Here is a 22430-nt window from a genome sequence, read left to right on the forward strand (position 1 = left end):
AAGCCTTGCCACATCCGACGAGCGTCAGAGCCAGTGTAGTATGATTCAATCTTAGACCTGTATTGACTCTTTGCCTGTTTGATGGTGTTGGGAGGTCATAGCGGATTTCTTATAAGCTTCCGGGTTAGAGTCCCGTTCCTGAAAGCGGCAGCTCTACCCTTTAGCTCAGTGCGGATGTTACCTGTAATCCATGGCTTCTGGTTGGGGTATGTACGTACGAGTCACTGTGGGGGACGACATCATCGATGCACTTATTGATGGTGCCAGTGACTGATGTGGTGTACTCCTCAATGCTGTCTGAAGAATCCCGGAACATGTTCCAGTCTGTGCTAGCAAAACAGTCCTGTAGCTTGGCATCCGCGTCATCTGACCACTTTTTTATTAACTGAATCACTGGTGCTTCCTGCTTCAGTTTTTGCTTATAAGTCAGGAATCAGGAGGATAGAGTTATGGTCAGATTTGCCAAATGGAGGGCGCAGGGAGAGCTTTGTATGTCGTCTCTGTGTGTGTGGAGTAAAGGTGGTCTAGAGTTTTTTTTCCCTCTGGTTGCACATTTGACATGCTGGTAGAAATTAGGTAGAACGGATTTAAGTTTCCCTGCATTAAAGTCCCGGCCACTAGGAGCGCTGCATCTGGATGAGCGTTTCCTGTTGATTAATGGCCTTGTACAACTCGTTCAGTCGCAATCTTAATGCCAGCATTGGTTTGTGGTGGTAAATAGACAGCTATGAAAATATAGCTGAAAACTCTCTTGGTAAAATAGTCGTGGTCTACAGCTTATCATGAAGATACTCTACCTCAGGCCCGAGCAAAACCTCGAGACTTCCTTAGTATTTGATTTTGTACACCAGCTGTTGTTTACAAATATACAGAGACCGCCACCCTTTGTCTTACCGGAGCCAGCCGTTCTGTCCTGCCGATGTAGCGTGTAGCCTGCTAGCTGAATGGTATCATTGTTGTCGTTCAGTCACGACTCCGTGAAACATAAGATATTACAGTTTTTAATGTCCCGTTGGTAGGATAACCGTAATCTTAAATCGTCAATTTTATTCTCAAAAGATTGAACGTTGGCTAATAGTATTGATGGGAGAGGGCAGTTTACCGCTCGCCGTAGGATCCCTTACAAGGCACCCCGACCTACGTCCACGATATTCTCCGTCTCTCTTCCTCAGGCGAATGACGGGGATCTGGGCCTTGCCGGGTGTCTGTAGAATATCCTTACGTCCCGACTCGTTGAAGAAAAAAGTCTTCGTCCAATGCGAGGTGAGTAATCGCTGTCCTGATATCCAGAAGCTCTTTTGGTTATAAGAGATCGATGGCATAAACATTATGTACAAAATAAATTACAAATAACGCGGAAAAAACACACATAATAGTACAATTGGTTAGAGGGCTGTAAAACGGCAGCTGCCATCTTCTCCGGCGCTGTTAACGTTCATATTCAGATATAAAACGCTGTTTATATCCCTGTTAGTGAGCATTTCTCCTTTGCCAATATAATCCATCCACCCTGACAGGTGTGGCATATCAAGAAGCTGATTAAACAGCAGATCATCACACAGGTGCACCTTGTGCTGGGGACAATAAAGGCCACTTTAAAATGTGCAGTTTTGTCACACAACACAATGCCACAGATGTCTCAAGTTGCAGGAGCGTGCAATTGGCATGCTGACTGCAGGAATGTCCACCAGAGCTGTTGCCAGAGAATGTAATGTTAATTTCTCTACCATAAGCCGCCTCCAACGTCAGTTTTCGAGAATTGGCATTCGTCCAACTGGCCTCACAACCGCAGACCACCTGTAACCACGCCAGCCCAGGACCTCCACATCTGAGACCAGCCACCCGGACAGCTGATGAAACTGAGGCGTATTTCTGTCTGTAACTAAAGCCCTTTTGTGGGGAAAAACTCATTCCGATTGGCTGCCAAGTGGGGCTACGCCCTCCCAGGCCCAACCATGGCTGGGACCCTACCCAGTCGTGAAATCCATAGATTAGGGCCTAATGAATTTATTTCTAATTGACTGATTTCTTATATGAACTGTAACTCCAGTGAAATCGCTAAGCGTTTATATTTTTTCCTCTCTCTCTCTCTCTCATATATATATATTGTGTGTTACGTGGTATTACAACGGTTCCCCCTCTGGTTTTTGTCTTGCTGAACAGTAGTGTCTGTCGTCTCCACAGCAACATGCATTATTAATCAGTCATTTTTAATTCCTAGGTGGTTTTTGTCAAGAAACAAAAAGGAAAATAAAACTGCAGTTCCACTAGGCGTCGCTGTGCTCCATTTGAAAAAAGGACTGTCACAGAGCAATGAACGGATAGTGATGCGACATTTCTGAAGTAAAAATTCCAGGAAAGTGTCCTGTCTGATTACATAAATATGTGAATGCTTTATATTTGTGTAGAGAGCTTTGCATCGCCTGATTGTATTGAATTCTCTCCATACTTTAGATGTTTTACCATTGTGTTTGTTCTTTGTAACATATCTTATATAGTCCATATTCTGTACTGTAGACTACATCAATTAAGACATGTGTTTCAGAAAAATGTATCATCTGTCTTTTCACTGTCTGTTTTTATGTATATTACATACATACATACATACATACATACGTGTTGAGATGCAGCTGGAATCATCCTGTGGTTGAGCGAGACAGCTTCACAGGTATCAATCCCACCACAGTAACATAAGATCACACCTGCTAACCAGAATTTAAGACAGGTACTTCCCAAGATATAAGGAAAATGTTTGGTTCATTTTGTTGGGATTAGAACACAACACCTTTCTAAATTTTCCCCTGTAGCATTTCTATGGAAACCACACACACATGCACACTGCAGTAGTGCCCCTGGAGCAGTTTGTCCCATCTGACCTGGGATTTGAACCGGCAACCTGCTGGCCCGACTATCTAAACTCTAGGCTACTTTCAGTTTTACCAGATGTCTCCTCTATGCATTCCAACAACTTTTATACAATCACAGCATATCAACGTTTACAGTGACATCAGATAATGAGTGTCTGCTTTTGACTGCTCCTCCTTTCCCGGAATTGGATTCAGTACAACACTTAGTTACCACAGAGGGGCCAGAGTACTGTAATAACCCTCCAGTCAGGATGGTTCCTCTTTCATTTGATTATTTTCTACAGTAACCCTGACTCAGACCTTCTGTTGGGCCACTCCCCTGAGACACCCTCAGAGAGAAATATACAACTATTGATGGTTAATAGAATTGGACCATTTTCCTGTCCTGCTAAGCATTCAAAATGTAACGGAGTACTTTTGGGTGTCAGGAAAAATGTATGGAGTAAAAGTACATTATTTACTTTAGGAATGTAGTGGGGTAAAAGTTGTCAAAATATTAATTGTAAAGTAACTGTACAGATAGCCCGAAAAACTACTTAAGTAGTACTTTCAAGTATTTTTTAGTTAAGTATTTTACAACACTGGTTATACTAAGATTATGTTAATGTAACATTCAATTAATAAAGTCACATAAGTATCTAAAGACTTTTCAGTTTCACTGTAACGCAACTCCTGACTTGGGCAACTCCTGACTTGGGCAGCAACTACGCACTGGGGCAGTGGACTTTAGCTATGACATTCAAGCACAAAGTCACTCACTACACATTCCCTAGGAAGAGAAAGCCCTCAACCCCCTAACACCAGACTAACAATGGAGACTCAGCACCAGCAACCGCCAGGAAGAGAATCGGGGAACTTCCTGCTGACACAATTACCATAACAGCACTTAATGTGAGAAGCAGGTTGTGAAAACTCTGTAAAGCCCTATGACACACACATACTACTGTAATAGATAAAAATAAAAAATGTCTCACTCATGAAATACTCACCTTATTCCAATAACACGGTCATCATTTCCCACATTGTAAAATGTTTTATGTAGATTGACTGAAATGTATGCTGTTAGTCAACTGTAGACTTATTTATACTGAACAAAAATATAAACACAACATGTAAAATGTTGGTCCCATGTTTCAGGAGCTGAAATAAAAGATCCCAGAAATGTTCCATACGCACAAATGTTGTGTGCAAGTTTGTTGCCATCCCTGTTAGTGAGCATTTCTCCTTTGCCAATATAATCCATCCACCTGACAGGTGTGGCATATCAAAGCTGATTAAACAGCATGATAATTACACTGGTGCACCTTGTGCTTGGGACAATAAAAGGCCACATAAATTTGCAGTTTTGTCACAACACAATGCCACAGATGTCTCAAGTTGAGGGAGCATACAATTGGCATGTTGGCTGCAGGAATGTCCACCAGAGTTGTTGCCTGATAATTTAATGTTCATTTCTCTACCATAAGCCACCTCCAACATCGTGTTAGAGAATTTGGCAGTACGTCCAACCGGCATCACAACCGCAGACCATGGTTAACCACGCCAGCCCAGGACCTCCACATCCGGTTTCTTCACCTGCGGGATCGTCTGAGACCAGCCACCCGGACAGTTGATGAAACTGAGGAGTATTTCTGTCTGTAGTAAAGCCCTTTTGTGGGGAAAAAACTCCTGACTGGGCAGGGGCACAGCCATGGGTGGGCCTGGGTCCCCAGCGGGTGGGTGTTATGCCCTCCCCAGGCCCACCCATGGCTGTGCCCTGCCCAGTCAATCCATAGATTAGGGCCTAATGAATTTATTTCAATTGACTGATTTCCTTATATGAACTGTAATGCAGTAAAATCGTTTAAATTGGTGCATGTTGAGTTTATTTTTGTTCTGTATAGTTTCTGGGGGTGGAGCATTAGCAGCCAATTGTTTTGGAATTATCTGTGGTTGTAGCAGTCTGTTGATGCCTTTGACATTGACTCTGCAACGGTACCCCCTGTATATATAGCCTCCCTACTGTCACTTTATTTTACTGTATATATAGCCTCCCTACTGTCACTTTATTTTACTTCTGCTCTTTTTTTCTCAACACTTTTTTTGTTGTTGTTTTATTCTTACTTTTTTGTTTAAAATAAATGCACTGTTGGTTAAGGGCTGCTTAAGTAAGCATTTCACTGCAATGTCTGCACCTGTTGTATTCGGCGCATGTGACCAATAAAATTTGATTTGATTTGATTTGATTTGATGTGGTGGCCACTAAATTGGAGTTTACTTCGGCACAGAGCCTATGAACCAAAAAAATGTATGCCAACAAACTATAAATTGACTTCCCATTTCAGTTTTTTTTGTGTGCAGCTATGACATCATTCAGTTTGAGCCAACTGAAAACTACAACCAACAGTTCCTTGTTCCTTCTCATTTATTGTAAAGTAGATGTCACATTGTAATTGGCTACAGCCGGGAACCACTGGGGAACTAGGCTAATCTCCACCCCTCAACAATTTCAGGGCTTTCCAAAAAGCATTCTTTCCCTTTCGTTGAATCTGACTCGTGCAACTAAACAATATATTATAAAAGGTCCAACAAGAGAAACATCCACCATGAGCTTATGTCAACATTCACCAGCTGAGAATGAATACTTTTCTCATACTCCTATGCTTGCTGTCTGAAGGTAAATCGTTTCCATGGCTTCTGACTAGTGGTTGATTCCGCTCATGTAATATAACATAGGTTATGTAAGCAACATTTCCCACGTTTGACAGGTCATTGATTATTTTGTATGTAGGCTAAGCTTTTTTATTTTAAATTGTATTTAACTTGCCTTTCTTTTGTAGCGGTCTCTGTCAACGTCGTAGCTAGAGGAGACACCACTGTTAACTTCAATGGCGATGCATCATATACCTGCACCCATGCGGACCCGACAGGTGTGCTGCAAGTTACCTGGCAGAGACTGTTCAAAGACGACTCGGTGGAGAATCTTGCCACCTACAGCAAAGCGGTTTGGAGCTCAAATCATAGACCCGCACCGAGGCAAGGTGGTTTTCACTGAGGCATCTCTCGACTCGACGTCTATTACCGTGAAGAATGTAACATGGGCGGACGAAGCCTGCTATATTTGCTCCTTCAACGTTTACCCGAGTGGATCAAGACGCAAGCAGAAGTGTCTTACAGTTCAAGGTATTTAATGCACTGAATAATAACAGTTTTAGGGCTTACCTGTAGATGTCTCTATTCAGTTAAAGTTACAATATTACTTACATGAAAATGTTGTCACTCAAAAGAATAATCGTATTACTTTTAGAGCTACATTGACAGTAGGTCAGCACAGGTACAAGCACACCTGGTCAATTAATTATCCAGTCCTTGATTAGACCTAGTTGAATCAGGTGTACTGGAATAGAAGTGGAAGATCCTTGGAGAAACTTTTTTTGGTAAACACTCTTCTCGAGCATTCATAAGCAATACATAGATGCTTCCACTAATACATTTATAAGCAAAACCATACCAATACAGGTAATATAAGGTCCTTACATCTGGTGCTTTGCCAAATATAGCATAATCCTTTAGTCACCCTTTACAGCAGGACATTTGCTAAGGCATGATTTCTGAATAATACAGTATGGGCCTTGTAAGGGGTTTATTCTGGGATTTATTTAAGTGATAATGCTCGCTAAGCCGTGTTTGGAGGATATATTGGCACGGGTCGAGGGCTGGCAAACTGTGGCAATATATCCTCCAAACACCGGCTTCAAGGACATTATCACTTTTATACAACGGATTACCAACATATTCAAATAATGATTGACATATTTTCATTAAAAACGTTATTTTGATTAATTTATTCATACTATTTCATCCTTCCACAAGATATAGTCCCGACGCAAATCTAGGGTTGCTACCCAAACTGGCTGGTCGTTAGTTATATTGGTTCGGTTGCCAGAGACGCGACCCAGTCGTTCGGTCTTTTTGTTCTGTATCTATGGACGCGACCCAGTCCTTCATTCTAAATGTTATATTGCCATACTGGCTGGCAACGTTCTTATCCTTTGCTGGCTAGCTAACCAACTACAGCTAATTTACAGTCACGTCAAACAGTGCAGCCAGAATAACAACAGCTTCATTTGCACAAGCTGTTTTTCTAGTGACATTTATTTGGATACATCCATAACAATGAGCTAATGAGGCACGATTTCGCCTGGCATAGAAAATGTGCTCTCTCATCAGGACAGTGTTGTTCAGAGGAGCTAGCCAACAACACAGCTAACACAATCACTTCAAACACTGAAGCTGGAAAGACTTCAAACTAGCTGCACTTCGTTTCGTTTGACCTTTTCTTAATTTACATTTCTTTGTATATATCCATAAAATTATGCCAGCTGATTCATGATTTCGACTGGCTGAGAAACGCTGCCTGCCTGTCTGTCTCATCCCGACACGTTCATTACTATGGGACAGCTGGAGATCGAATTTGAATATTGAAACAATGTTGCAAATAGGTTTATACAAATCTCCGCTGTTGAAAACTAAATGTTAGTCTAAAAGAAATGTGAGATAATTTCTAGATGCTTTTTATAGCGGAGATCAAGTTTATAATTTGAGACGTGGATTGCGCAGTCAGATGGAACAGAGTAAATAGGCATATTGGTAACCTTGTGGAATAGACACCGGCTGGAATGCGCTTTTAACCAATCAGCATTCAGGATTAGACCCACCCGTTGTATAATAGGGGAATAGAAACACTAGGCTTCAGAACACCAGCTAACTGCAACTATAAATCTCCATATTGGCATTGTTACATCACTGGCAGGATTTCCCCAAAATGGCTGAATCCCAAAACTGTCTGAAAGACCATGAACTCTGCATGCATTAATAAGGAACATTTACTGCTGTCAAACCATATGAAAACAACATGATACATATTTTGAAATCTGTTCTTAATTGATCTGCCTGGTAAAATACAGGTAAAATAAGTAATATAAATATTATCTAATATTCCCTGTTTCATCTATTCTAAGGAGTATCTGAAGTGAGAGCCACAATGCAAAAAGTCCCCAGCACTGAACCTAAAGTAAACATGGAAGTTGTGGTCAGCTGCTCAGCCACGGGAAAACCAGCACCTTGGATCCAATGGAACATTTCTGCAGCGTCACTCATAAAGACGCCTAACAACTGGACTGTCGTTAACAAAGACCAAACTGTCACAGCCATTAGCAACATCACCCTCCAACTGTTGCCAGGTTCAGGGGGATACGTGGACTGTATGGTAAACAATGGGACGAGGACACAGAGACACGAGAGAGTCCTGCTTCCTGTTCTCCCTGGAGAGAGGGAGGTTGAAGAGGGTACGTAATGTTGACATGTCATATACTTTTAGACCATACACTTTTAGTGTCAGTTCAGTACAGAATGGTCCAACTTGAAAACGACATTGAGAAAACATCCTCATCATCCCTAGCCCTATAAATAGTATGCCAAATACATGATATTAACAAAAACATTTACATTTGGATGCATGAATTTGGCGTTCTATTTAAAGGGCTACATCATCCCCAGGGGTATGTTGTGACAGCCTTGTGATCAGCATCATCGTGCAACAGCGCAACATTCTGTTTCCTGAAAACAGAACGCAGCGAGATCAGGCAGGTTCCAAGAGGCTAATGTTGTGATGCTATTAGTGCTGTTAGAAATCTTAGGTTTAATTTGAACTACCATGGTAAAGCATCACGAGTCACTCCCTTTAAACACACTGTAGTCAAGTGTTGTGTTGAGTTCGGGTAGTTTCCAGCCCCTCAGGGAAGCTACATGATGGATGATTGTATCATGTATCCATCATGTGGCTTCCTGAGGCCGGAAACTACCGAGCTCAACACAACACTTGACTACAGTGTATTGCACGATGATGCTGGTCACATAGGATAGATGAGACAGAACATAATGTCAACATGTTATTCAAACTGAATGCATTAAAAGGAAGGGTGTAAAATCCCCTCTTTCTTATCTTTCTCTTCTGAGTAAATGCTGTCTCTCCAAACACATTCTCACTGGAATTTCATGTTTCACCATCCAGATGACAGGAAGACATCCCTGTGGGCGGTTGGCATTCCAGTTATCCTAATCATTTCCCTTTTAGTCATCTTTAGCTGTGTCAAGCTTCAAAAGAAAAAAAGGTGAGTCCGCACAAGATTATCTAGAATATCTCATATTTTTGTTAGTCTTAGTAAGACAAATGGAATGAATTGTTATTATCAGAGTCATCAACTCTATATATGGTTCTGGCTTTTATAAAATAAACTGCGGGCAATGCATGCCTTAGCGCTCAGGAATGTTTATTGATAACGTCATTTTAGATTCACTGTAGTACAGTATAGTAACCTTCCCATTCTATCTGGCAGGTTGCAGGCAAGCAGCGTTGGCAACCACAGCGGACGAGAAGGACCCTTTTAGGAGCTGTGTGTAAACATCTGTCTGTTGTTGCTGACTGTGCTGATATGCACTGTAGCTGACAGCTGTTTTTGTTGAGGACTGGAGCACCTGTTGTTACTGAGCCTGGAGGTTGAACCTTGTTGAATCATTCTTTCGCAGTCATAAATAAGCTAATTAACACATGCATTATACAAGCCATGATATGGTTAATGCTGTTTAGAGGTACTGAAAAAGGCACTTTAGGTTTGAGAGATTAATGACCTCTTGTAGGAGTGTTGTGATAAGAGGTAGGTTACCTGTTGCCTGGCAACCCAAACTCCTTGTTCGGGTCAAACGCTAGGCCACGCCCACTGATGTTAGCTTCTTCTCCTCAATGAGTCTGGATTTGAGTACCTCCCTGACCCTTCACCGAACACCAACACATTCAGGGCTGTCTAATTGTTCCGGTAACTCGATGGGTTGGGCCAGAGCAAGAACACACGTGGGTAAATCGGCGGTTTGAAAATTCATCATTGGCTTTTTATACTATGATTGGTTAGAGACAATCCAATCGCTGAAGACTTTGTTTTGGACAATTCCCCTCGTCACCACAAACGACTTCAACAATGGCAGTCTCAGACTAAAGTATGTAGCGAATGACAAAGCAGAGGAAGAATTGAGTTTGAGTCGTCAGGCTAGGTTACCTCATCCTCTATTAGGACAGTGCCACCTACTGTTTGACTGTATTTTATTATAACATACACCAGGTAGAATAGATTAATCTATTTATTTTCTGTTCTAAATAATGTATTATTATTATTATTTTTATTTATTTTTTCAACCGCCTTCAATATGATAGACCTTGTTGCACTTTTGTTCAAGTTAAGTTTACAGTGTATTGTTATTATAAATCTATGGAACTACAGATAGTTATTTTTTTAATGTTATGTCAGTGTAATGTGTGAATGTATTTGAGCCCTTAGAATGTAATGGTGATAATGATATTAATGTTTGCTCTTTGTTTATTTCTTGTTTGCCAGATGGAAATCATGTTTGAGTTCCTGTTGTTATTTATTTGTATAATGTATGTTGCTTGTTGTGTCCGATTCTAATTTCCACTTGATTTGACACTGTTTATAAATCAGGCTATTATTCTCGCCTTGATCTGTACAATGTTTTAGATTGTTTAAGATTCAAAAGTATTATTTTATATGGATTTATTGTGTTACCCCGTTTTATATAAAATTATACGCTGTATTTAAAAAACAAACTGCCCATTGTCACCTTGATTACAGTAACATCACCATTTCAAATCAGGGCTAGGTTGTTATAGCTCTGTTTTACAGTAACAACGCCATTTAAAAATCAGGGGTAGGTTGTTATAGGTCTGTTTACAGTAACATTTAAAATCAGTGGGACAGCTGGAGATCGAATTTGAATATTGAAACAATGTTGCAAATAGGTTTATACAAATCTCCGCTGTTGAAAACTAAATGTTAGTCTAAAAGAAATGTGAGATAATTTCTAGATGCTTTTTATAGCGGAGATCAAGTTTATAATTTGAGACGGTGGATTGCGCAGTCAGATGGAACAGAGTAAATAGGCATTTTAATGTTGTAGATTTATTGGTAACTTGTGGAATAGACACCGGCTGGAATGCGCTTTTAACTAATCAGCATTCAGGATTAGACCCACCCGTTGTATAATAGGGAATAGAAACAATAGGCTTCAGAACACCAGCTAACTGCAACTATAAATCTCCATATTGGCATTGTTACATCACTGGCAGGATTTCCCCAAAATGGCTGAATCCCAAAACTGTCTGAAAGACCATGAACTCTGCATGCATTAATAAGGAACATTTACTGCTGTCAAACCATATGAAAACATGATACATATTTTGAAATCTGTTCTTAATTGATCTGCCTGGTAAAATAAGTAATATAAATATTATCTAATATTCCATGTTTCATCTATTCTAAGGAGTATCTGAAGTGAGAGCCACAATGCAAAAAGTCCCCAGCACTGAACCTAAAGTAAACATGGAAGTTGTGGTCAGCTGCTCAGCCACGGGAAAACCAGCACCTTGGATCCAATGGAACATTTCTGCAGCGGCACTCATAAAGACGCCTAACAACTGGACTGTCGTTAACAAAGACCAAACTGTTACAGCCATTAGCAACATCACCCTCCAACTGTTGCCAGGTTCAGGGGGATACGTGGACTGTATGGTAAACAATGGGACGAGGACACAGAGACACGAGAGAGTTCTGCTTCCTGTTCTCCCTGGAGAGAGGGAGGTTGAAGAGGGTACGTAATGTTGACGTGTCATATACTTTTAGACCATACACTTTTAGTGTCAGTTCAGTACAGAATGGTCCAACTTGAAAACGACATTGAGAAAACATCCTCATCATCCCTAGCCCTATAAATATAACGCCAAATTCATGATATTAACAATAAACATTTACATTTGGATGCATGAATTTGGCGTTCTATTTAAAGGGCTACATCATCCCCAGGGGTATGTTGTGACAGCCTTGTGATCAGCATCATCGTGCAACAGCGCAACATTCTGTTTCCTGAAAACAGAACGCAGCGAGATCAGGCAGGTTCCAAGAGGCTAATGTTGTGATCCTATTAGTGCTGTTAGTAATCTTAGGTTTAATTTGAACTACCATGGTAAAGCATCACGAGTCACTCCCTTTAAACACACTGTAGTCAAGTGTTGTGTTGAGTTCCGGGTAGTTTCCAGCCCCTCAGGGAAGCTACACGATGGATGATTGTATCATGTATCCATCATGTAGCTTCCCTGAGGGGCCGGAAACTACCCGGAGCTCAACACAACACTTGACTACAGTGTATTGCACGATGATGCTGGTCACATAGGATAGATGAGACAGAACATAATGTCAACATGTTATTCAAACTGAATGCATTAAAAGGAAGGGTGTAAAATCCCCCTCTTTCTTATCTTTCTCTTCTGAGTAAATGCTGTCTCTCCAAACACATTCTCACTGGAATTTCATGTTTCACCTTCCAGATGACAGGAAGACATCCCTGTGGGCGGTTGGCATTCCAGTTATCCTAATCATTTCCCTTTTAGTCATCTTTAGCTGTGTCAAGCTTCAAAAGAAAAAAGGTGAGTCCGCACAAGATTATCTAGAATATCTCATATTTTTGTTAGTCTTAGTAAGACAAATGGAATGAATTGTTATTATCAGAGTCATCAACTCTATATATGGTTCTGGCTTTTATAAAATAAACTGCGGGCAATGCATGCCTTAGCGCTCAGGAATGTTTATTGATAACGTCATTTTAGATTCACTGTAGTACAGTATAGTAACCTTCCCATTCTATCTGGCAGGTTGCAGGCAAGCAGCGTTGGCAACCACAGCGGACGAGAAGGACCCTTTTAGGAGCTGTGTGTAAACATCTGTCTGTTGTTGCTGACTGTGCTTATATGCACTGTAGCTGACAGCTGTTTTTGTTGAGGACTGGAGCACCTGTTGTTACTGAGCCTGGAGGTTGAACCTTGTTGAATCATTCTTTCGCAGTCATAAATAAGCTAATTAACACATGCATTATACAAGCCATGATATGGTTAATGCTGTTTAGAGGTACTGAAATGGCACTTTAGGTTTGAGAGATTAATGACCTCTTGTAGGTGAGTGTTGTGATAAGAGGTAGGTTACCTGTTGCCTGGCAACCCAAACTCCTTGCTCCGGGTCAAACGCTAGGCCACGCCCACTGATGTTAGCTTCTTCTCCTCAATGAGTCTGGATTTGAGTACCTCCCCCGACCCTTCACCGAACGCCAACACATTCAGGGCCGTCTGATTGTTCCGGTAACCGATGGGTTGGGCCAGAGCAAGAACACACGTGGGTAAATCGGCGGTTTGAAAATTCATCATTGGCTTTTATACTCTGATTGGTTAGAGACGATCCAATCGCTGAAGACTTTGTTTTGTACAATTCCCCTCGTCACCACAAATGACTTCAACAATGGCAGTCTCAGACTAAAGTATGTAGCGAATGACAAAGCAGAGGAAGAATTTAGTTTGAGTCGTCAGGCTAGGTTACCTCATCCTCTATTAGGACAGTGCCACCTACTGTTTGACTGTATTTTATTATAACATACACCAGGTAGAATAGATTAATCTATTTATTTTCTGTTCTAAATAACGTATTTAATTTATTTTTTATTTTTATTTCAACCGCCTTCAATATGATAGACCTTGTTGCACTTTTGTTCAAGTTAAGTTTACAGTGTATTGTTATTATAAATCTATGGAACTACAGATAGTTATTTTTTTCATGTTATGTCAGTGTAATTGTGTGAATGTATTTGAGCCCTTAGAATGTAATGGTGATAATGATATTAATGTTTGCTCTTTGTTTATTTCTTGTTTGCCAGATGGAAATCATGTTTGACTTCCTGTTGTTATTTATTTTTATAATGTATGTTGCTTGTTGTGTTCGATTCTAATTTCCACATGTTTTGACACTGTTTATAAATCAGGCTATTATTCTCGCCTTGATCTGTACAATGTTTTATATTGTTTAAGATTCAAAAGTATTCTTTTATATGGATTTATTGTGTTACCCCGTTTGATATAAAATTATACGCTGTATTTAAAAAAACAAACTGCCCATTGTCACCTTGTTTACAGTAACATCACCATTTAAAATCAGGGCTAGGTTGTTATAGGTCTGTTTACAGTAACATTTAAAATCAGGGCTAGGTTGTTATAGGTCTGTTTACAGTAACATTTAAAATCAGGGCTAGGTTGTTATAGGTCTGTTTACAGTAACATTTAAAATCAGGGGTAGGTTGTTATAGGTCTGTTTACAGTAACATCATTTAAAATCAGGGGTAGGTTGTTATAGGTCTGTTTACAGTAACATCATTTAAAATCAGGGGTAGGTTGTTATAGGTCTGTTTACAGTAACATCATTTAAAATCAGGGGTAGGTTGTTATAGGTCTGTTTACAGTAACATCATTTAAAATCAGGGGTAGCTTGTTATAGGTCTGTTTACAGTAACATCATTTAAAATCAGGGGTAGGTTGTTATAGGTCTGTTTACAGTAACATCATTTAAAATCAGGGGTAGGTTGTTATAGGTCTGTTTACAGTAACATCATTTAAAATCAGGGGTAGCTTGTTATAGGTCTGTTTACAGTAACATCATTTAAAATCAAAAGGTTGAATAGCAAAGGGGGTGAATAAATATGCACGCACCACTGTGGCGTCATAGGACTAGGTGCCCTGGACGGTTTTCACGGAAGAATACTGTACCAAGTTAGCTAGCTGAATAAACTAAGTTAGTCTATTCCTAGAAAACATTGAACCGCTGTAGTTTTCAACAATTATAGTTTCTGAGGTGGAAGTTGGGAGAGTTATATTTGAGTGTTTCAGTGAAACGTAAGTGAGGGAGGCCCCGCTCTCTCGCATTCCCAGATGTTTAGTTCATTTCAGTCCGATCTCCTTTGCATTATTGTAGCCATTTTCTGTAGCCTGTCAACTATGCCTCTGTCTATCCCTGTTCTCTCCTCTCCGCACAGGCTATACAAACGCCTCACACCGCGTGGCTGCTGCCTCTCTAACCTGTTGGTCCCTGCACGCACGACCCACGTGGAGTTCCAGGTCTCCGGCAGCCTCTGGAACTGCCGTTCTGCGGCCAAAAAGGCAGAGTTCATCTCAGCCTATGCTACCCTCCAGTCCATCGACTTCTTGGCACTGACGGAAACATGGATTACCACTGAAAACACTGCTACTCCTACTGCTCTCTCCTCGTCTGACCATGTGTTCTCGCATACCACGAGAGCATCTGGTCACCGGGGTGGTGGCACAGAAATCCTCATCTCTCCCAAGTGGACATTCTCTCTTTTTCTCCTGACCCATCTGTATATCTCCTCATTTGAATTCCATGCTGTCACAGTCACTAGCCCATTCAAGCTTAACATCCTTGTCATTTATCGCCCACTAGGTTCCCTTGGAGAGTTCATCAATGAGCTTGACGCCTTGATAAGTTCCTTTCCTGAGGATGGCTCACCCCTCACAGTTCTGGGTGACTTTAACCTCCCTACGTCTACCTTTGACTCATTTCTCTCTGCCTCTCTCTCCACTCCTCTCCTCTTTTGACCTCACCCTCTCACCGCCCCCCCCCTACTCACAAGGCAGGCAATATGCTTTACCTCATCTTTACTAGATGCTGTTCTTCTACTAATCTCACTGCAACTCCCCTCCATGTCTCCGACCACAACTTTGTATCCTTTTCTCTCTCGCTCTCCTCCAACACTACTCACTCTGCCCCTACTCAGATGGTAATGCGCTGTCGCAACCTTCGCTCTCTCTTTCCCGCTACTCTCTCCTCTTCCATCCTCTGCTCAATCCTTCTCCCTCCAATCTCCTGATTCTGCCTCCTCAACCCTCCTCTCCTCCCTTTCTGCATCCTTTGACTCTCTATGTCCCCTATCCTCCCGGCCGGCTCGGTCCTCCCCTCCTGCTCCGTGGCTTGACGACTCATTGCGAGCTCACAGAACAGGGCTCCGGGCAGCCAAGCGGAAATGGAGGAAAACTAGACTCCATGCGGACCTGGCATCTTTTCACTCCCTCCTCTCTTTCATTTTCTTCCTCTGTTTCTGCTGCTAAAGCCACTTTCTAACACTCTAAATTCCAAGCATCTGCCTCTAACCCTAGGAAGCTCTTTGCCACCTTCTCCTCCCTGCTGAATCCTCCTCCCCCTCCCCCCTCCTCCCTCTCTGTGGATGACTTCGTCAACCATTTTGAAAAGAAGGTTGACGACATCCGATCCTCGTTTGTTAAATCAAATGACACTACTGGTCCTGCTCACACTGCCCTACCCTATGCTTTGACTTCTTTCTCCCCTCTCACTCCAGATGAAATCTTGCAACTTGTGACGGCCGGCCGCCCAACAACCTGCCCGCTTGACCCTATCCCCTCCTCTCTTCTCCAGACCATCTCCGGTGACCTTCTCCCTTACCTCACCTCGCTCATCAACTCATCCTTGACCGCTGGCTATGTCCCTTCCGTCTTCAAGAGAGCGAGAGTTGCACCCCTTCTCAAAAAACCTACACTCGATCCCTCCGATGTCAACAACTACAGACCAGTATCCCTTCTTTATTTTCTCTCCAAAACTCTTGAGCGTGCCGTCTTTAGCCAACTCTCTTGCTATCTCTCTCAGAATGACCTTCTTGATCCAAACCAGTCAGGTTTCAAGACTGGTCATTCAACTGAGACTGCTCTTCTCTGTGTCACGGAGGCTCTCCGCACTGCTAAAGCTAACACTCTCTCCTCTGCTCTTGTCCTTCTAGACCTGTCTGCTGCCTTTGATACTGTGAACCATCAGATCCTCCTCTCCACCCTCTCCGAGTTGGGCATCTCCGGCGCAGCTCACTCTTGGATTGCGTCCTACCTGACAGGTCGCTCCTACCAAGTGGCGTGGCGAGAATCTGTCTCCGCACCACGTGCTCTCACCACTGGTGTCCCCCAGGGCTCAGTTCTAGGCCCTCTCCTATTCTCGCTATACACCAAGTCACTTGGCTCTGTCATATCCTCACATGGCCTCTCCTATCATTGCTACGCAGACGACACACAACTAATCTTCTCCTTTCCCCCTTCTGATAACCAGGTGGCGAATCGCATCTCTGCATGTCTGGCAGACATATCAGTGTGGATGACGGAACACCACCTCAAGCTGAATCTCGGCAAGACGGAGCTGCTCTTCCTCCCGGGGAAGGACTGCCCGTTCCATGATCTCGCCATCACAGTTGACAACTCCGTTGTGTCCTCCTCCCAGAGTGCAAAGAGCCTTGGCGTGACCCTGGACAACACCCTGTCGTTCTCCGCTAACATCAAGGCGGTGACCCGATCCTGTAGGTTCATGCTCTACAACAGGGTTCTTCAATTCCGGTCCTGGAGGGCCGAAACACTTCCGTTTTTTATTTCTACCTGGTAGTTACTTGCACTCACCTGGTGTCACAGGTCTGAATTAGCCCCTGATTAGAAGGAGAGGATGAAAAACAGAGGTGTTTCGGCCCTCCAGGACCGGAATTGAAGAACCCTGCTCTACAACATTCGGAGAGTACGACCCTGCCTTACACAGGAAGCGGCACAGGTCCTAATCCAGGCACTTGTCATCTCCCGTCTGGATTACTGCAACTCGCTGTTGGCTGGGCTCCCTGCCTATGCCATTAAACCCCTACAACTCATCCAGAATGCCGCAGCCCGTCTGGTGTTCAACCTTCCCAAGTTCTCTCACGTCACCCCGCTCATCCGCACACTCCACTGGCTTCCAGTTGAAGCTCGCATCTGCTACAAGACCATGGTGCTTGCCTACGGAGCTGTGAGGGGAACTAAACCTCCGTACCTTCAGGCTCTGATTAGTCCCTACACCCAAACGAGGGCATTGCATTCATCCACCTCTGGCCTGCTGGCCTCCCTACCTCTGCGGAAGCACAGTTCCCGCTCAGCCCAGTCAAAACTGTTCGCTGCTCTGGCACCCCAATGGTGGAACAAGCTCCCTCACGATGCCAGGACAGCGGAGTCACTCACCACCTTCCGGAGACACTTGAAACCCCACCTCTTTAAGGAATACCTGGGATAGGATAAAGTAATCCTCCTACCCCCCCTCACCCCACCCCAAAGAAATAAAAAAATAAACATATTGTAAAGTGGTTATCCCACTGGCTATAAGGTGAATGCACCAATTTGTAAGTCGCTTTGGATAAGAGCGTCTGCTAAATGACGTAAATGTAAATGTAAATCTCAGTATATCCTGTGTAGCTCAGTTGGTAGAGCATGGCGTTTGCAACGCCAGGGTTGTGGGTTCGTTTCCCACGGGGGACCAGTGTGAAAAAAATATATATGTATGCACTCTGTAAGTTGCTCTGGATAAGAGCGTCTGCTAAATGACTAAAATGTCAAATGTAAATCTTAACCTGTTCTGAAAGGCCCCAGAGTCTGCAACACCACTAAGCAAGGGGCACCACCAAACAAGCGGAGCCATGAAGACCAATGAGCTCTCCAAACAGGTCAGTGACAAAGTTATGGAGAAGTACAGATCAGGGTTGGGTTATAAAAAAATATCAGAAACTTTGAACATCCCACGGAGCACCATTAAATCCATCATAAAAAAAGGGAAAGAATATGTCACCACAACAAACCTGCCAAGAGAGGGCCGCCCACCAAAACTCACGGACCAGGCAAGGAGGGCATTAATCAGAGAGGCAACAAGGAGACCAAAGATAACCCTGAGGGACCACTTTAAGCCGTGCACTCCACAGAGCTGGGGTTTATGGAAGAGTGGTCAGAAAAAAACCATTGCTTAAAGAAAAAAATTAGCAAACACGTTTGGTGTTCGCCAAAAGGCATGTGGGAGACACCCCAAACATATGGAAGAAGGTACTCTGGTCAGATGAGACTAAAATTGAACTTTTTGGCCATCAAGGGAAACGCTATGTCTGGCGCAAACCCAACACCTGTCATCACCCCAAGAACACCATTCCCCCAGGGAAACATGGTGGTGGCTGCATCATGCTGTGGGGATGTTTTTCATCGGAAGGGACTGGGAAACTGGTCAGAATTGAAGGAATGATGGATGGCGCTAAATACAGGGAAATTCTTGAGGGAAACCTGTTTCAGTCTTCCAGAGATTTGAGACTGGGACGGAGGTTCACCTTCCAGCAGGACAATGACCCTAAGCATACTGCTAAAGCAACACTTGAGTGGTTTAAGGGGAAACATTTAAATGTCGTGGAATGGCCTAGTCAAAGCCCAGACTTCAATCCAATTGAGAATCTGTGGAATGACTTAAAGATTGCTGTACACCAGCGGAACCCATCCAACTTGAAGGAGTTGGATCAGTTTTGCCTTGAAGAATGGGCAAAAATCCCAGTGGCTAGATGTGCCAAGCTTATAGAGACATACCCCAAGAGACTTGCAGCTGTAACTGCTGCAAAAGGTGGCTCTACAAAGTGTTGACTTTGTGGGGGTGAATAGTTATGCACGCTCAAGTTTTCTGTTTTTTTACAACTTATTTCTTGTTTGTTTCACACAAAAAAATATTTTGCATCTTCAAAGTGGTAGGCATGTTGTGTAAATCAAATGATACAACCCCCCCCAAAAAAATCTAATTTAATTCCAGGTTGTAAGGCAACAAAATAGGAAAAATGTTAAGGGGGTTGAATACTTTCGCAAACCACTGTAGGTATAGGCTATATATAGCTATGTGTCAAACTCATTCCACGGAGGGCTGAGGGTCTGCAGGTTTTCACTCCACTCTCACACTTGATTTATTAATTAAGGTCACTAATTAGTAAAGAACTCCCCTCACCTGGTTGTCTAGGTCTTAATTGAATGGAAAAAACTAAAACCCGCAGACACTAGGCCCTCCATGGAATGAGTTTGACACCCCTGCTATAGGCTACAGCTGTACAGACAAGTTAAAATATGAAGGTAATGTAGTGAACTGCATGTATAGTGTAGTGAGTCACTGTATAAACTGTGTAGTGAGTCACTGTATAAACTGTGTAGTGAGTCACTGTATAAACTGTGTAGTGAGTCACTGTATAAACTGTGTAGTGAGTCACTGTATAAACTGTATAGTGTACAATGATTTAATCAGAACAAAGTAAGAGGATTGATCTATAGCCATAGCTCCTTATATTAACTGATATCCACACGTTCTGTAGTTGATGTTACTTTAATAATTCAACACGTGGAACCCATACTGCAGTCAGTTTAAAAGCCCCTTCATTCATAACTTCCTCCGACTGTACCTAGACTAGATTATAGACTAGTTCTGTACTCCCCCTTCTGACCATTCTGAGTACTACATCACCATATTGTACTCTATATTGCAGGGCTCTTCAAACCTGTTCCTGGAGAGCTACCGAGCTATAGGTTTTCAATCCAACTCTAATCTAGCACACCTGATTTTAATCATTAGCCGGTTGTGAGTTGATTTAGGCTAGATACAACTGGAGTTGGTGAAAACCTACAGGAGGGTATCTCTGAAAGAACAGGGTTGGAGAGCCCTGTTATATGGCATCCTAAAGATTGATATCATTGTGTGTCTAGTTTGGACCAGTAGTCAAACAACCTTTTCAGAGGAACATGGAGTTTGAAGACGAGGGACTGCAGAACTGCTCGATCGTCATCAGAGGAGTGTCAAGAGGAGACGAGTCCTGCTACAAGTGTCTATTTCATATCAGTGGAACGACCTGTCTCCAAGTCAATGGTCAAATCTTATTGCATAATGTAATGAGTAGGTGTTGACAGGAACAATGATAATCAATTAACCTCACTATGTCACCTATTTGATTTCCCACGTTAGATACCTGCTTTATGACTCGTGCTGTTCACTGTGATCTGTGTCTGTTGTTGTTCTGTAGAGCTGTATGGACCCTCACTCCTCATCACACAAACCAACAACAGTCACACCACTCTGTCCTGTTCTGCTACTGGACGACCTGCTCCTATAGTGACCTGGGATGACATGATGATAGAACATTCCACCACGGTCGATGTCACCCATCCCAATGGAACTATCACTGTGACAACTACTGCAACAGTGGCAGTGGCCAGTCTAACTGACAAAGACACCAAGGTTAAGTGTGTGGTGTCTTCTGGTGGTGCCACTAAGGAGGTTTCTGTGGAGATTCCAGTCAGTGATCAAGTCTCATTGGCTGGTGAAAGAGGCCATGGTTTGTCAATACATACATAATAATTGGCATGATTATAAACATGTTGGCATGTTTTTTGTGTTTATTTTTTGTGGGCTAGGTCTATCTCAAGTCTCCAATATATGGATCAGTGGAAATTCAGTGATTGTAATGGTGCCAAGTCATAGTCAACCTATTTACTTATTTTAATAGTGCCAAGTCATAGTCAACCTATATTACTGGTATAGTGCCAAGTCATAGTCAACCTATATTACTGTTATAGTGCCAAGTCATAGTCAACCTATATTACTGTTATAGTGCCAAGTCATAGTCAACCTATATTACTGTTATAGTGCCAAGTCATAGTCAACCTATATTATTATTGTTATAGTCAACCTATATTACTGTTATAGTGCCAAGTCATAGTCAACCTATATTACTGTTATAGTGCCAAGTCATAGTCAACCTATATTATTATTGTTATAGTCAACCTATATTACTGTTATAGTGCCAAGTCATAGTCAACCTATATTACTGTTATAGTGCCAAGTCATAGTCAACCTATATTATTATTGTTATAGTCAACCTATATTACTGTTATAGTGCCAAGTCATAGTCAACCTATATTACTGTTATAGTGCCAAGTCATAGTCAACCTATATTACTGTTATAGTGCCAAGTCATAGTCAACCTATATTACTGTTATAGTGCCAAGTCATAGTCAACCTATATTACTGTTATAGTGCCAAGTCATAGTCAACCTATATTACTGTTATAGTGCCAAGTCATAGTCAACCTATATTACTGTTATAGTGCCAAGTCATAGTCAACCTATATTATTATTGTTATAGTCAACCTATTTTCTTACCATCTTATGCTTTACCTGCAAATCTTTCTATTATACTGGTCATTTTCAATCTCTTTCATCACAGGTGCAGTGATTGGTTCATTGCGTCTCTGCTGTATGCTGTGGAGCCGTGGCAGTGTTGTGGTGCAAAGGGAGAAATTAAAATGTTGTTTATAAGATGTAATGTTGTTTACCCAAACTTACCCCCATGAACCCTCAATCTTTAGCTGGGTCAGACCAGGAAGATCTGGTTTTTATTCAGATATCTGAGAGAAAGTACAGTTTTACTGCGACATTGATTGTCAAACTTACTTTTCCAGAAAACCATGAATGATGTTATGCTGGAATATGTGCTGTACCTTCCAGTGGAATATGGGATTTGACTGCTTTCAGATTACTTTATCAAATGTTCTCCTTTTTGATGCACAGAGCCTGATAACCCTGAAATCAGGAGGACTCTCGCAACTAGATTCATTATGATTACAGTGCCTTCGGAAAGTATTCAGACCCCTTGACTTTTTCCACATTTTGTTAGGTTACAGCCTTAATCGAAAATTGATGAAGTTGTTTTTTCCCTTCATCAATCTACACACAATATCCCATAATGACATAGCAAAAACAGGTTTTTAGAATTTGCTGAT

At 42.1% G+C, this 22430-nt stretch overlaps 1 long non-coding RNA gene across 1 annotated transcript; it reads left to right on the forward strand.

The window, feature by feature from the left end:
* The first annotated feature begins 5856 nt into the window (after positions 1–5856).
* On the forward strand, positions 5857–9007 carry LOC123487279. The gene is made up of 3 exons (XR_006659704.1): positions 5857–6029; positions 7868–8194; positions 8920–9007. It is a non-coding gene; the product is annotated as an uncharacterized LOC123487279 (long non-coding RNA).
* The last annotated feature ends 13423 nt before the right edge of the window (positions 9008–22430 follow it).

This window comes from Coregonus clupeaformis, unplaced genomic scaffold (genome assembly GCF_020615455.1).
Source record: "Coregonus clupeaformis isolate EN_2021a unplaced genomic scaffold, ASM2061545v1 scaf1596, whole genome shotgun sequence".
NCBI classification, from domain to species: Eukaryota; Metazoa; Chordata; class Actinopteri; order Salmoniformes; family Salmonidae; genus Coregonus; species Coregonus clupeaformis.